Below are 14927 nucleotides of genomic sequence, written 5' to 3'. Positions count from 1 at the left end.
TTGGTTCCTAGCACACAAGGCAACTAAAAAAGCTGAGTGCCCAGATAGGGGCTTGAACCTTGGATCCTCAGATTAAAAGCCTGATGTTTTACCAACTGAGCTACCAAGGCTTGTTGAGACCATTTTCACCATTCAACACAAGAGCGAGCAGGCAGGCAAAAGAGAGGCAAAAAAAGTCCCAGGATCCCCTCCTCTTTTTCTGCACATCCACTGTCTGTCAGCAGGATTCCTCCTCCTCCTTCCTCCTGTGCCTCAGTATGACTAAATCTCCACACCTAGACACCCGGTCCGTCCGCTGCACCCCAATCCCCCATGCCTCAGCCTCCCTGCCAAAGCCCTGCACCTGGCTCCATAGAATTAAGTCTCACGTGTCACTGGGAACTCTACTTCTTCTGCCCAGAGAGTCTCGGCCCCCTCAGTAGCTGACCTGAGAAACACAATGTCCACCTTTTCCAAAGAAGTGCTTGGAGGGGTTTTTCTCATGCTACCATGTGGCCTAATTGATAAGGCTTCTGAAGGTGGAACAGAAGATTGAGGGGTCGAGTCCCTTGGTGGTTGTGTTTCTGCAATTTTGCTGTTCTGCTGAATGTCCTGCTCCCTTCAGGGCTGGAACCTCTTCTTGGCCGCTCAGGCCAATGCTCTGGCTTCAGCTAGAGCCCTGGGAAGGAGTTGTGGGATGAGCATCATAAAGGCTGGGGCCCCAGGTGCTTCCAGTCTAGCCTTTGCCATTCCTGACTTGCCAAAGAAAGTGGGCGGCTGCCTGGGCTAGCGTGTGCGCCTGTCCCTGTGCTGGAGGGTACTTGCTACATAGCATCTTTGGAGCCTGGGTGTTTCTCTGCTTCTCGCCAGCTCAGGAAAATCCTCAGGGTAAAGTCTCCTGCCCCACTGCAAAAGTGAGCACCTTGAGTGGGACCAGTCAGAGACCCCACCAGGGAGGCTGGCCCTGCTTTCCTCCCATCTTGTGATGGTGGCCACAGAACATCAGCAGCCGCCCCGCATGCTGGTGACCTTCAGTGGGTGTTTGGTCTGGCAGGGAGTTTTTGTGCCTGTCCGAAGGCCACACATAGGCATGGTCCTGCCCTCCTCTAGCCCTGTGGCTTTTAAGCCTTCCCTTGGAGCCCTCAGCACCAGCTGCCTCTGCTCTAGGTGCCCAGAGGAGGAGAGGTGTGTTGGTTCACTTTTACAGATGCCCCTTCCCTTGTACTGCCATTGCTCAGCTGAGCAGGGGAGAAACTTTCATCCTCAATCCCTGCCTAGCAGCCCTCTGGCACCATTCCTGAGGGTCACCCTGCCTCACTTTCTTCCTATCATGTTGGGTAAGACAACTCTCATCTTTAAAGGTCAGGTGGGCCAACTAGGAGCAGAAGCCCCTTCTATGTTTTCCTACTGCAGAGCCCAACATCAGGAACTTATCTTGGGTGCAGGCACTGCTGTGCTCCCAGTAAACAAGCCACCCTTGCACATAGACAGATGACAGGGCCTGCCAAAGCCTGGGATTGAACCAGAGACCTTTAAAACTTCAGTCCAATACTCTCCCAACTGAGCTACTTTGGCAGCTGCATGACAGTATTTTGACCTGCTGCTTCTCTATCTGGGATGTTTTTGTCAGCAGTTGCACACAAAAAGGACAGGAAAATGAATGGCTGCTCCACACCCCCACCGGAGGAATCCGGCACCCTTAGCTGTGGTGAGTAAGAAGTGGCTAACAGGGCCTGTCCCCGAGGAGCTGGAACAGCAGCTGCCGCCTCCCCCTTGGCTCCGGGCTGTGGGAAATGCTCATTGCCTGGCTGCATGGGCGGATGCTGCTCCATGCTCTGGAGAGCGTCTGTATTGCTCTGTCAGCCCCCCGTCTTCACTGAGCCAGTCTGGTAAGGTCCCAAGTGCCCCCTTCGGCCTGGCAGCTGAGAGTATGTGCGAACATCAACCCCCCTGCCAGCCCCACAGGCAGAAGCAGCACCAGCCCCCCCAGCACCACAGGGGCCTCAATGCACTTCCTGTGGGCAAATGGCTCCTTGGCGTCCAGCTGCTAGAGTGAGAGTCAGGAGAGAGCAGTGTCTGGCTCACCTTGGGGGAGAGAAGAGACCCGATGAGTGCGGATCTCCCTGAGTCACCCCCACAATGCTGGTCAGTTTTATTGTCACTGTAATAGTCAGCGTTTCCCTTCAGGGTCGACCCTAGAGGGATCCAGGGTCTGGGACAAATCCTCCCTTTCCTCCCCAGGCCCTGCCCCCACCCCTTTCCCCAAGACCCCACCCCTGTCCCATCTCTTCCCAGCTTGCATCATTCCTCTCCCTCTCCCACCTCTTCCCCATCCCTGCTCCTCCCTCTCCCCACCCAGCACCTCCTGAACCCCCACTGAACAGCTGATCACTGGCAGGTGGGATGTGCTGAAGGGGAAGAGGAGGAGCTTGTCAGCAAAGCCTGTAGTGGGGAGGGGAGCTGGCTGCCAGTGGGTGCTGAGCACCTATTTTTTCTCTGTTGGTTCTGCAGCCCCATAGCTCCCATGGGGTCTCTGACCTCGCTTCTTTCGCACTCTAGAGAGAGGAGCAGAACCAGGGCTATGGCTGATCTATGGGGCACCAGGTGAGTGGCAGAGGCGTCAGGTGCTGAGAGTTTCCCTGACCCCTTAGGGACACAGTGTGAGGTGGTGTCCCAGGCATCTCTATGAAAGGAGCAGAACAGGATTTACTTGGGGTGGGGAGAGACTGGAGAGTGTCTCAGGGGGCTGTACAGAGGTATTGCCTGGGTGAGAGACTGGCTAAAACACAGGCCTCGCTGTGAGCAAGATTCGAACCTGTGCAGAGGGAACCTTATTGGATTTTAATTCCAACACCTTGACCACTCACTCATCACAGCTATAAGCACAAAACTTCCCCAATGCCAGAGAAACTGGTAAAGAATCACAATGCCCAGCCGTGAAGTCATCTGAACAACAGAATTCCCACTGCAAACCTGGCTCCCAAAGCACAGGGGGATTTGGGTTTGTTCTCTTTGCTTAGGCATGTGCAGTCGCACAGAGTGCGCGTTTAAAAGTCTCCCCTCCCACAGAACGGGAATGGGAAATGATTCTCAACTTGAAGCCTGATGTAGGGTGACCAGATATCCCGATTTTATTGGGACTGTCCTGATATTTGCTGGTTTGTCCCACGTCCTGACCGATGTTTGGTCGGGAAACTGGACAAACAAACAATTTTGCCCTCTGCTCTGGCACACAGGCAGAGCCCGGAGGGACACTCACCCCCTGACTCCGCCCCTTCCTTCCTCCATTGTATCCTTCCCCAAATCCCAGCCCTGCCCCTGCCCCCAGTCCCACCCCCTCACTGCCCCCATTGGATCCCTCCCCAAATCCTCGCCCTGGCTCTGCCTCTTCCCCAAGCACGCGGCATTCCTCCTCCTTCCCAGGTTTGCACACGGGCCATGGCCGGGAGCACAGCTCGGAGGCTGCTCCAGTCCTGGAGCCCGCGGGGCAGGGCAGTGGGGCTGGGGGCAGCACAGAGCAGGCAGAGCCCAGGTGGACAGGGGGCAGAGACACACGTGGGGCAGACACGCTCCTGCCAGGAGGGGCCGGGCCCAGCTGCCTGGCTCGCCCCTTGCCCAGGAGCTGCAGAAGGGGCCCGGAGCGCAGCTCGGCTGCAGAGCTCAGAGCCCAGGCTGTGCCCAGGAGCGAGGGAATGGGGGAACTGGGGGTATATTGGGGGTCGGAGCTGAGAGTTGGGTGGAAACAGGGCTATGCCACTGCTGCTTGGTGGAGGGGGGGCCTTCCGGCTTTTTTTTTGGCTCTGCCCCCTGCGTCCCGATATTTTATCTTTGACATCTGGTCACCCTAGCCTGATGTGAATGAGGATGTCTGGACCAAGGGGCCAGGGACTGGCCTTTGCTAGAGAAACCACTGTCAAATTTTAGACAATTAGCACAAGTCAGCAAATAAGAACAACCTCAATATCAGTAACTGCTACAGGTAGCAAAGTCCTACAGGGAGCAGTTTCTGGCACTTCACCTGCGCAGCTCTGCTCCCTGGCTCTTCTTGGGCTCCTGGTCTCTCCTTAGCTCTGCCCCACTCTGGCCCAGGCAGTTCCAGCTCACATGGAAGATGGGACCCTCTGGCCTGGTGACTCCCTCATTACACTGTCTGACCTGTCAGTGCGGCTAACTTGGAGCTTTGGCCTCTCCCCATTGTCCCTGGGGACTGTCAGTCTCAGGGTCCTGATTTCCCATTAATCCTTCCCCCTTCTATTGGTGCTGTGAACTAGCCAACCACCCCCTCCCCAAACACACTAAGTTTTAATAAAGGGCCAAGAGCCCCCTTACACAAGCCAGCCCCATGAGGGTCACCAATGGCCCAAGAAGGCAGCATGAGCTGGACCCAAGGTGTAATAAGCAGCGCTCAGGACTCTGAATCCTGCAATCTGAGTTCAAATCTCAGTGGGGCCTTGTGGTAAAGCCCTGGAGCTCAAAGTGCTCCATTGCCCTGTCTCCAGTTGTGCAACAGCCAGTGTTTCCCTTCCTGCTGGGTGACTCACACTTCTTAGAGCCAGGTCTTCAGCTGGGATGGCCACAATGGGTTAGGGCTCTAGAGCTTGCTACTCTTATAGTTGGGATTTTTGCTGCTTCACCTGATGCCCACAACTTTGGCCCTTGTGCTTCCTGCCACACTTTTCCTCTGGCCCACATGGCACTTGAAGAAAGGAGTGCCAGGGCTGGGATTGATAGTCAGGGCTTGGTAGGAGGGAAAAAGATTCCCAGGCTGGAGCCCCACGCACCTTCCATCCTCCGGGCACCTAGAGCAAAGGCAGCCCAGCTCTGTCTGCTGGATACCTCAGCAAAGTAGGTGAGTTCATATTCCATCCAGGAGCTGTCCCCACAATTGCAGGGCAGCGCCATGGGGCACACCAGGGCCTGCTTGTTTGAATAGGATGGGCAACACCAGTGCCCCGGGGGAGAGATGATGCTGAGGGAGAAGCAGGCAGCAGACACCCCGCACGACAGAGAAAGAAGTGCTAGGGCACACTGTGTTGCAAGGAGTGAGGGGGGTTGGCAGGGAATGGGAGGATCCCCCTTCACAGCGGGTGCATCTGTCTTCCCTGCAATTCCTCCCCAGCCCTACTCCGGCCCAAGCTAATCCCAGCCCAGCTACCATGGTTAAATTTGGCCTGGATTCCCCAGCTGCTGCTGGAGGGGCGTGGGGCTGGGAGCATGAGCCTCTACTCCCCCTTCCCGAGACACAGTTGCATGGGAACTGACCAAAGGAGCCTGCAGCACTGCTGCCTAGAGGAAACTGAGGCACCAGCCTGTGAAAGACACATCATGGCTCTCCTCATTCTCAACTTCTTTTCCATATACAACCTGGCGAGGAGACGGGGAGTAAACTCAGGGCAGTTGCATAGTTAACCTGTGGAACTCCTTGCAAGAGTATGTTGTGAAGGTCAAGACTAGAACAGGGTTCAAAAAAGAACTAGAGAAGTTTACGGTGGATAGGTCCATCAAGGGCTATTAGCCAGGGTGGGCAGGGACGGTGCCTGTAGCCTCTGTTTGCCAGAAGCTGGGAATGGGCAACAGGGGATGGATCACTTGATGATTCCCTGCTCTGTTCATTCCCTCTGGGGCACCTGGCACTGGCCACTGTCAGAAGACAGGAGGATACTGGGCTAGATGGACTTTGCATCTGAACCAGTCTGGCCGTTCTTATGTCTCCCTTGGAGCAGCAGTGACACCCAGTGGGCAGTCAGAGTAATGCACAGAAGGTGTTTTCCTTGGCGCAGCAGTGACACCCAGTGGCCAATCAGGATAACATACAGAGTATGTATCCCTTGGAGCAGCAATGACACCTCGTGGTCATTCAGGGTAATGCACAGAAGGTGTTTCCCTTGATACAGCAGCGACACCCAGTGGTCAGGTGGCGCAATGCACAGAGTGTGTCTGCCTTCTCGGAGCAGTGACACCCAGGGACCAGTCACGGTAATGCACAGAGTGTGTTTCCCACCATTCTGGGTAATGCACAGAGCATATTTCCCATGGAGCAGCAGTGACACCCAGTGACCAGCAGGAGTGGCATCAGACTCTTCTCATTTGCTGGGGGACTGAGGTGGGCTAGACAAAAAAATTGGGGGGCTGTGACCCCCATCACCTGGCCCCAACCTTCACGGGGGCCATGCCTCCCATGCCTCTGCTCCTTCTCAGTTAAAGGCCAGGCTCATCTCCTCTCCCCCTGGCCAGGGTTTACAGCAATACAACCTTTATTAAAATAAAATAGTAAACAGGGTTTACTCTAAATAATCTAAATCTGTCCAAATTTTAGTATTAAATCCAAAGTTCTCATAAAGATCCCATCAGTAACGAAAACCTAAATGAAAAATTGAAACCAAAAACAATCCTTACTTGAAAACCCAAACATTAAGGAAAACTTTGTTTTTAAAAATAAAAAACTAACAAATGCTGTAAATTAATAATTTCAACATTTTATCAAAAAGGTATGCTACAGCAGAATGATAAAATACCATAAACTAAATAAGCCTGACCACTAAATCCTCCTATAAAGGAGCTGAATCCTTGAATACTGACCAAAGCTGTACAAAATATGCAGAACTATGTCAAAACTGGGGTTGCAGGTCAGCCATTCAAATCCAGCAAATGTCAGTTAAAAGCTCCATTCCAACTAAAATACAAAACAAAACAACCCAATAAACCAAAACAGTCACAGCCTGAAACAAACCTACCCAGAAGCAAAATTAAACCTGTGCCAACGTTGGAACAAACGATGTAAAAGTCTAATTCTAACTTGTTTCTCCCAGGAGGAAAGTGTTTTGCACCCCAGTACCCAGGCTGTCACTGCAGCTTTCCTTTCACTAAATAAGATTTTTACCAAATATAAATTGCCCTCAAATCTCTCTAAGAGAAATTGAAATTGTATCTTTGCACTAATATCCCAAGTGTGCAAGTCCATCCCCTCAGAGCAGCCCCACACCCTTAGCCCAGGGGAGAATCCCAACTGGTTTGTGCATTTGAAACCCTGGGGCCTGAAGTTGATGAGAGAAAGGGAAGTGAGCGATCCTGGAGCTTTCCAATACCAGCTGTTGGGAGCAAAGGGAATTGACTGAGCGATGTCCTGGCTAATTTTTGCCTTGTTCTCCACCAGCAGGCTCCACTGGAGAGCTCGGGAGTGACTTGACCATGGCAGCACCCTATTTACATATTAAAAGCCGGCATTTTGGGGCCATTGGGGTGAAATGTGAGTACTTTTGGGGTTGGACCCACATGAGAAGGGATGTGGACAAATTGGAGAGAGTCCAGTGGTGGGCAATACAAATGATTAGGGGACTGGTGCACATGACTTACGAGACCCTACAGGCCATATCCTGTATGTTAAGCTAAGGCAAAGTGAGCATATCTATATTGTGACCTTTTACTCAGAAAGGAAAATTGACCTTTATCTTGTTGCTTAAATAGATAAGTACCCACGCCTGTCTAAGACCTTTACCTAGACCAATCCACAATGGAGAATGGCATAGGGGTTTTTTCAGTGTTGTACCCACAGACTTAACAGGTACACCACAGGGGAACTTATGTGCATATGTACATGTTATCAACACACACAAACATACTAGCCTATGAAGTAAACATACCCTAATGTTTTGTGGGTGAGGAATGAAATTTGGACATAGGAGGAAGGATTTCCAGCCCTTGTGCCCTGTAAAAGAGGTAACCCACCTCGCTAGAGCACTTCGCTCTATCATTCTGACTTACTTCCTCCACTCTCTCTCTGTGTACTAGCAGTAGGCTGTACTCATTCTTAAACTTTAAGTTTCAAGGGAACTAGGCTAAGTTCGGTTTCCCTAAGTTGTTATTCTTTATTTATTAGGTTTTGATTTTAAGTTTAACAGAGTCAAGTAAACTTACATAACATTAGCTTTTTCTAAGCACTGCATCTTTCACTCAAGAACTGAGAAACCTGAACTGCAAGGCTGGTCCTGTGTCTCTTACCACCAGGTTATCAAGCAAGGGTGTCAATACATTAACCAAAACTTTGTTGAGTATAATGCCATATGTATCTTTTGAATAGCAGTAATGCAACTGTAACTTTGTAACTTAATTAAATTAAATAAAATGTAAGCTAATAAATTAAATTTTCATCATATTATCCAAATTAATATTATTAGTGCACTCTAAATCAGGCTACATGGGACAGAGGGCTGGAGTGCAGAGGGATGAGGGCACTGGCCCTGGGGGTGCAGGCTCTAGAGTGGGGTTAGAATGAGAGGTTCAGGGTGCAGTAGAGGGCTCAGGGTTAGGACAGAGAATTGGGTTGTGAAAGCTCTGGAACCAGGCCAGTAAAGAGAATTGAGATGGAAGAGAGGAAACAGACTAAAGTAGAAAGTTGTGGGGTTGGATGAGAGGTTTGAGCTGAATGAGGGAAAGAAAAACTTCCCTCTGCCTCCTTTCACCAGAGCATCTAAGAACCAGGTGAGAGACACCTGTCCCCCACTGTAACAACCACTCCAGTGAGCCTGGGCTGGAGAAGGAACTTCTCTTCCTAGCAGCTCTGACAGACCTGGCCTAGTATGAGCTGAGCTATAGACATCTCACCCCCACAGATCTGGTGTACTTGGCCTGGGACAGGGGAGAGGCTCCTCTTCTCTCCATTTCGGACATGGCGGGATAAGAGATGTGACAGAGCTTTACAGGAAATCATTATTTGCCTGATTCATGTGCCAGTCCTAGTCCTTGCTGACCCAAACAAACCGTTATCCTGCATGCTAATGCCAATTTGGAGGGTCTGGAAGCAGTCTCATACCAGGAAGTAGAAGGCAAATATAAATAAATCTGTAGCATTTGCCAGCTGAGGACTGTCTGATAGCGAAACTCACTATCCCATCCACCAGCTGCAGTTCTTGGCCTTGAAATGGGCCATCACTGAGAAATTTGGAGACTACTTGTCTGGTGCTCAGTTTCAGCTCTTGACAGAGAACAGTCCACTGACTTATGTGTTAACAAGGGCTAAGCCGGATACTACAGGGCAGAGATGGGTGGCTACTTTTGCTAACCATAACTTCAGCATTCAACACCAATGAGTTGGTATAATAGGGAGTGTGATTTACCAGCAGCACCAGTTCTTGGCTGGAGGCAGGATGTAAGCAGGGTCAGAATGAACTCTACCCAGACATCTGTTGGTGATGTGTTGTAAAGGCCTTTTGTTGCTGATATGCATGGTCACACCAACACCGCATTGCATGATGGGGGTGCTTGTCCAAATGGTCATTTCGGCTGCTGTGGGATCCCCAATCTCTTTCTTATTAGGGCAAGAGTAATAAATTGTAGTTATCCTGGTGATATGAATCAAGGACAGTAGAATGGTACTTAGCAGTTCATGATTTCAGGACTCACCCGAACCTACATGAATCTTGTTAGGCAAGGGACATGGTTTCCAAAGCATAGTGAATTAAGAGAAATTGAAAATGAATATTTATGTTTAGTGTTATAGGGTTTTTTTTGAAGCATTTAAATGCAGATTTTATGGTTTTCTTCTTTCTGTAGTTTAACAATAATGTTATTTATAGCTCTATTATAATTGCTGTTCTATGCTACAGACATAAATTCATTGATGCTTAAGTGTAAATTTGAGACACATTTATGCTGATGGGTTGTGATCTCAATTGCCCACTACAAGTTGTAAAAATGTAGTGCTGAATGAGGACAGGGCAGGGAAATAAGCTGCAACAACTTCATTGGGTAAAATGCTTTTTTCCACTCAGACTGCAAGGAAATTTTGCAGATGGGACTCAGGGACTGCAGCTGGGGGACTTGACTTTTCTGGCACATGCACCACCTCTGCAACCAAACTTTTCTATCTCACTCCATAACACCACACACAGAACAACCTTTTACCTCTCAGGACCAAAATATACCATGAAAGAGATCTAATGGCATAAGCTTAAGATGAGTGACTTCAGCACTGAAGCACTAACAACAATTCTAAGAGATTCAAAAATGCTTGTCTTTACACACCAGGGACAGCAGAAAAGAAATCAGCAGGAACAAACACAAGAACCAAACAAACATCCAGTCCCACCTCCCTCAAGCTTTTGGCATTTGGAACCCATACCCCTTAATGGTGAGTACTTTCCAGGCAAGGGACAAGCGCTCAGGCCTCAAATGCCAGGTACAGTTACTCTGTCCTTCATCCAAAATAAACAGGAAAATACACTTGATTACTCCTGCCCCAAGAACAAAGAGACTGGGGATCCCACAGCAGCTGAAATGACCGTTTGGACAAGCACTCCCATCATGCAATCTGGGGCGGATGTAACCAAGCAAATGACATCAGCCTCAAAAGGCCTTTACAACAGATCACCAACAGATGGTAGGGGAGAGTTCAAACTGACCCTGCTTAAACTAGTCTGTGGCAAAGATTAAAAAACACTGTACGTTAAAACTCACCAAACTCGAGTCAATCCATCCTCATCGTCATATCCGCTCGTTATACTCCACACCTGAACGTAGCCCTCACGTGGACAACATACTCCTAACTCAGTGTCTGTACATTAACCTTTTACCCCCCAGTCGGGGCTACTGCAGATTCTGTATTCCTTACACCACCCGATCTTAAACCGAACTTCGCGCCCCCTGGGTAATCTGTACGTTGTTCCTTGATCACCAGAAACTTCTATGCCTAAATGCTGTACCGTACACTTTTTTTTCTTTGAACGTCATCTTAATAAAATGTTGACATTTGTTCGAGATCCCGGCTCCTGTTCCTTTGCAAGGCTTGTGCGCTTGCTAATACAGCGGTGGGGGGGGCGCGATTGAGCCAGAGGCACTTGCCTGCTGCGGACACAGATCCAAGGCTGAACCTCGTCCCCCACAAGCTGAAGGCTTAACGGAAAACAGTTTAAGAAGTGCTCCCGTCTCCGGCACTCAGCTACCCAGCTGCCAATGGGGTCCAAACCCCAAACAGATCCCTTTTACTCTGTCTAAGCTGTAAAATCCTGTGACCAGGGCAGCTGCCTAGCAGCCTGCGCATCTGTGTGCCAGCTTGAGAGCGCATAAGGCACTAATCCGGATAGTGGCAGCTGGGTGGAAAAGGGCAGAAGAGCCAGCAGAGTGGCACAGCAGAAGTGTGCTGGGCCCATAACCCAGAGGTCAATGGATCAAAACCATCCTCCACTATGTGTGCGCTTGTTTCTTTTCCTTCTGGGCCTTCCAGCAAGGCAGTGACCAGCAGAGCACCAAGATCCTAGGCCATGAGGCTGCCTGGGCTGAAGGCAAGAGGCAGGGCTGGGCATGGCAAGGGCCTCCTATCCCAGAATGAGGCTGCAGTACTTCCTGGTCCCTTTTTCCCACCCACACCAGCAGGTGGCTGCTGCGGGAGAACACGAGGGAGGCTCTTGGGACACCAGGCAGCCCTGAGGCTCCCGACTCGACCTGCCATTGATTCGTGTGGCTCTGCGCGCTGTTAGCTGGGGTGGGCCAGGCTGCGGATGTGACTCAGGCTTGGGCAGCATGGCTGCACTTTCCTGATGAGGTATAACCCTGGGTGTCAGGTTGCTGTGCAGCTTTGATCTAAACTGACCAGCAGTCCACAGCCTCCCCCTGGGTCTGCCCCACCTGGTTACTCCTTACAGGCTGACCTTACCCCCCTTCCAGCCCCAGATTTGCCACCTAATCATCCTACTGCAACTCAGAGCCACAGACGTGGAGGTGCTGGAGGAGGGAGGGTGACTCTAGGATGGGGTTCTTCTCTAAAAATGGCTGGCAGAAAGGTGATGCTCAGCTCTGTCAGCAACCTGCCCAGTTGCTTAGGGCCCCAAGGGAAGCGCCCCTGGAGCTAGAGTTAGGAGTCCACGGTTAGGGCCCCTGGAGCTAGTGTTAGGAGCCCCATTGGTAGGAACGCTGGTTCTAGGATTAGGGGTCCAAGGGGTAGGACCCCTTGAGCTAGGGTTTGGGGCCCCATGTGTAGGGACCCTGGAGCTAGGGTTAGGGTCCCAACAGGCAGGGTCCAAGTAGCTTGGGATAGAGGCCCCAGGGATGGGGCCCCTGGAGCTAGGCTTAGAGGTCCCAGGAATGGGACCTCTGTAGCAAGGATTAGGGGCCAAACGGGTAGAGCCCCTGGAACTAGGCATAGGGGTCTGTCGGGTAAGGCCCCTGGAGATAGTTTTAGGGGCCCCACGGGTAGGGCACCTGGAGCTAGGGTTTGGGTCCACACATGCAGGGCCTCTGGAGCCAGGTTTAGGGGCCAGACGGGTAGGGCTCCTGGAGCTAGGTTAGGGGCCCCAGGAATGGGGCCTCTCCAGCTAGGGTTATGGTTCCCAGGGGTCTGGCGCCTGTAACTAGGGTTAGGAGCATCACAGGTATGGCCTCTGGAGCTAGGGTTAGGGGCCCCAGGGGTAGGGCCCTGGAGCTAGGGTTAGGGGTCCTACAGGTGAGGTCTCTGGGGCTAAGGGTAGGGGCCCCACGGGTAGAGCTTCTGGAGCAAGAGATAGAGTCCCCACAGATAGGGCCCGTGGAAATAGGGTTAGAAGCCCCAGGGGTAGGACCCTTGCACCTAGGGATTGGGCCCCCATGGGTAAGGCCTCTGGAACTATGGTTAGGGGCCCAAGGGTTAGGGCCCCTGGAACTAGGGTTAGGTTTCCCGCGGGTAGAGCCTCTGGAGCTTGGGTTTGGAGTTCCATGCGTCGGGCCCTTTGAGATAGGGTTAGAGCCCTCATTGAAAGAGCCGCTGGAGCTAGAGTTAGAGGTCCCAGGGGTAGGGCCATTGAAGTTAGGGTTAGGGGCCCCAGGAATGGGGCTCCTGAAGCTAGGGTTAGGGGTCCCACGGGTAGGGCCCCTGGAGCTAGGGTTAGGGGACCTACGAGTAGGGCCCCTGGTGCCAGGGTTGGGGGCCCCACAGGTAGGGCTTCTGGAGCTAGGGTTAGGGGCCCCAGGGATGGTGCCCCTGGAGCTAAGGTAAGGGTCCTAGGGGCGGGGACCTCGGAGAAATGGTTAGGGGACCCAAGGGTTGGGACCCTTGAGCTAGGGTTAGGGCCCCAGGTGTAGGGCCTCTGGATCTAGGGTTAGGAGCCACACGGGTAGGTCCCCTGGAGTTAGGGTTAGGGGCTCCACTGGTAGGGCCCCAGGAGATATGGTTAGGGGCCCCAGGGATGGGGCCCCTGCAGCTAGGGTTAGAGACCACATGGGTAGGGCCCGTGGACATAGGGTTAGGGGCCCCAGGGAAGTGGCCCTGGGAGCTAGGCTTAGGGGTCCCAGAGCTGAGGCCCGTGGAGCTAGGGTTAGGGGCACAATGGGTATGGCCCCTTTAGCTAGGGTTAGGGGCCCCATGTGTAGGAACACTGGAGTTAGGTTAGGAGTCCCATGGGTAGGGCCCCTGGAACAAGGGTTAAGGGCCCCACGGGTAGGGCCCCTGCACCTAGGGATCGGTGTTCCACGGGTAAGGCCCCTGGAGCTAGGGCTATGGGCCCCACAGTTAGGGCCCCCGGAACCAGGGTTAGACTTCCCACGGGTAGGACTCCTGGAGCTAGTGTTATGAGCCCACGGGTAGGCACTCTGGTTCTAGGATTAGGCATCCAAGGAGTAGGGCCCCTTGAGCTAGGGTTAGGGGCCCCACGTGTAGGGCCCCTGGAGCCAGGGTAAGGGCCCCCACTGGTAGGGCCCCTGGAACTAGGGTTAGGGTCCCAACGGGCAGTTCCCCAGGGGCTAGGTATAGAGTCTCCAGGGATGGGGCCTCTGGAGCTAGCCTTAGGGGTCCCAAGGGTGGGGCCCCTTTAGCTAGGGTTAAGAGCCCAATGGATAGGGCCCCAGGAGCTAGGGTTAGGGTCCCCAGGGATGGGGCCTCTGGAGCATGGCTTAGGGTTAAGAGCCTCACGGGTAGGGCCCCTGGAGCTAGGGTTAGGGGACCCAGTGGTAGGGCCCCTTGATCTAGGGTTAGGGGCCCAACGTGTAGGTTCCCTTTAGCCAGGGTTAGAAGCCCCACGCGTAGAGCTCCTGGAGTTAGGGTTACGGGCCTCAGGGTTGGGACCCCTGAAGCTAGGTTTATGGGCCCTAGGGGAAGGGCCACAGGAGGTTGGGATAGGGGCCCTATGGATGGGGACCTTGGAGCTAGGGTTAGGGTTCCCAGGAGTGGTGATTCTGGAGCTAGGGTTAGAGGTCCAAGGAGGAGGGCCCTGGGAGCTAGAGTTAGGGGCCTGACGCATAGGAACCCTGGATCTAGGGTTAAAGGCCCCAGGGATGGGGCTCCTGGAGCTATGGTTAGGGGTACTAGGGGTCGAGCCCCTAAAGCTAGGGTTAGGGACCCAATGCGCAGGGCCCCTTGAGATAGGGTTAGGGGCCCCAGGGATGGGGACTCTTGAGTTAGAGTGCGGAGTCCCAGGGGTGGGGTCCCTGGAGCTAGGTTTAGGGGTTCCAGGGTTAGGGCCCCTGGAGTTAGAGTTAGGTGTCCGAGGTGTGGGGCCCCTGTAGCTAGAGTTATAGACCCCACAGGAAGGGCCCTAGAACTGTGGTTAGGAGTCCCACGGGTAGAGCCGCTGGAGGTAGGCTTAGGGGACCTACGGGTAGGGCCCCTGGTGCTAGGGTAAATGTTCCCAAGGGTAGGGCCCCTTGAGCTCAGGTTAGGGGTCCCACATGTGGGGCCCCGGGAGCCAGGGTTAGGAGCCCCACGGACATGACCCCTGGAGCTAGGGATAGGGGTCCAAGGGGTGGGGCCCCTGGAGCTAAGGTTAGAGGTCCCAGAGGTAGGGATCCTGGAGCTAGGGTTAGGGGCCTCAAGGGTCGGGTTCCTGGAGCTAGGGATAGGGGCCCCACGGGTAGGGAACCTGGTGCTATGGTTAAGTTTCCTAGGGGTAGGGCCCCTGGAGCTAGGGTTAAGGGCTCAACATGTAGGGCCCCTGAGCCAGGGTTAGTTGCCCCACGGGTAGGGCCCCTGGAGCTACGAATTGGGTCCC

At 53.0% G+C, this 14927-nt stretch overlaps 1 non-coding gene across 1 annotated transcript; it reads right to left on the bottom strand.

The window, feature by feature from the left end:
• Window positions 1-1481: 1481 nt before the first annotated feature.
• Window positions 1482-1554, bottom strand: TRNAF-GAA (transfer RNA phenylalanine (anticodon GAA)). The gene has a single exon. It is a non-coding gene; the product is annotated as a tRNA-Phe (tRNA).
• Between the last annotated feature and the right edge of the window lie 13373 nt (window positions 1555-14927).

This window comes from Gopherus flavomarginatus, chromosome 8 (assembly GCF_025201925.1).
Source record: "Gopherus flavomarginatus isolate rGopFla2 chromosome 8, rGopFla2.mat.asm, whole genome shotgun sequence".
Taxonomy (NCBI): Eukaryota; Metazoa; Chordata; order Testudines; family Testudinidae; genus Gopherus; species Gopherus flavomarginatus.
The sequence above is the reverse complement of the archived record's forward strand: the minus strand, read 5'-3'. Positions and strand labels throughout refer to the sequence as shown.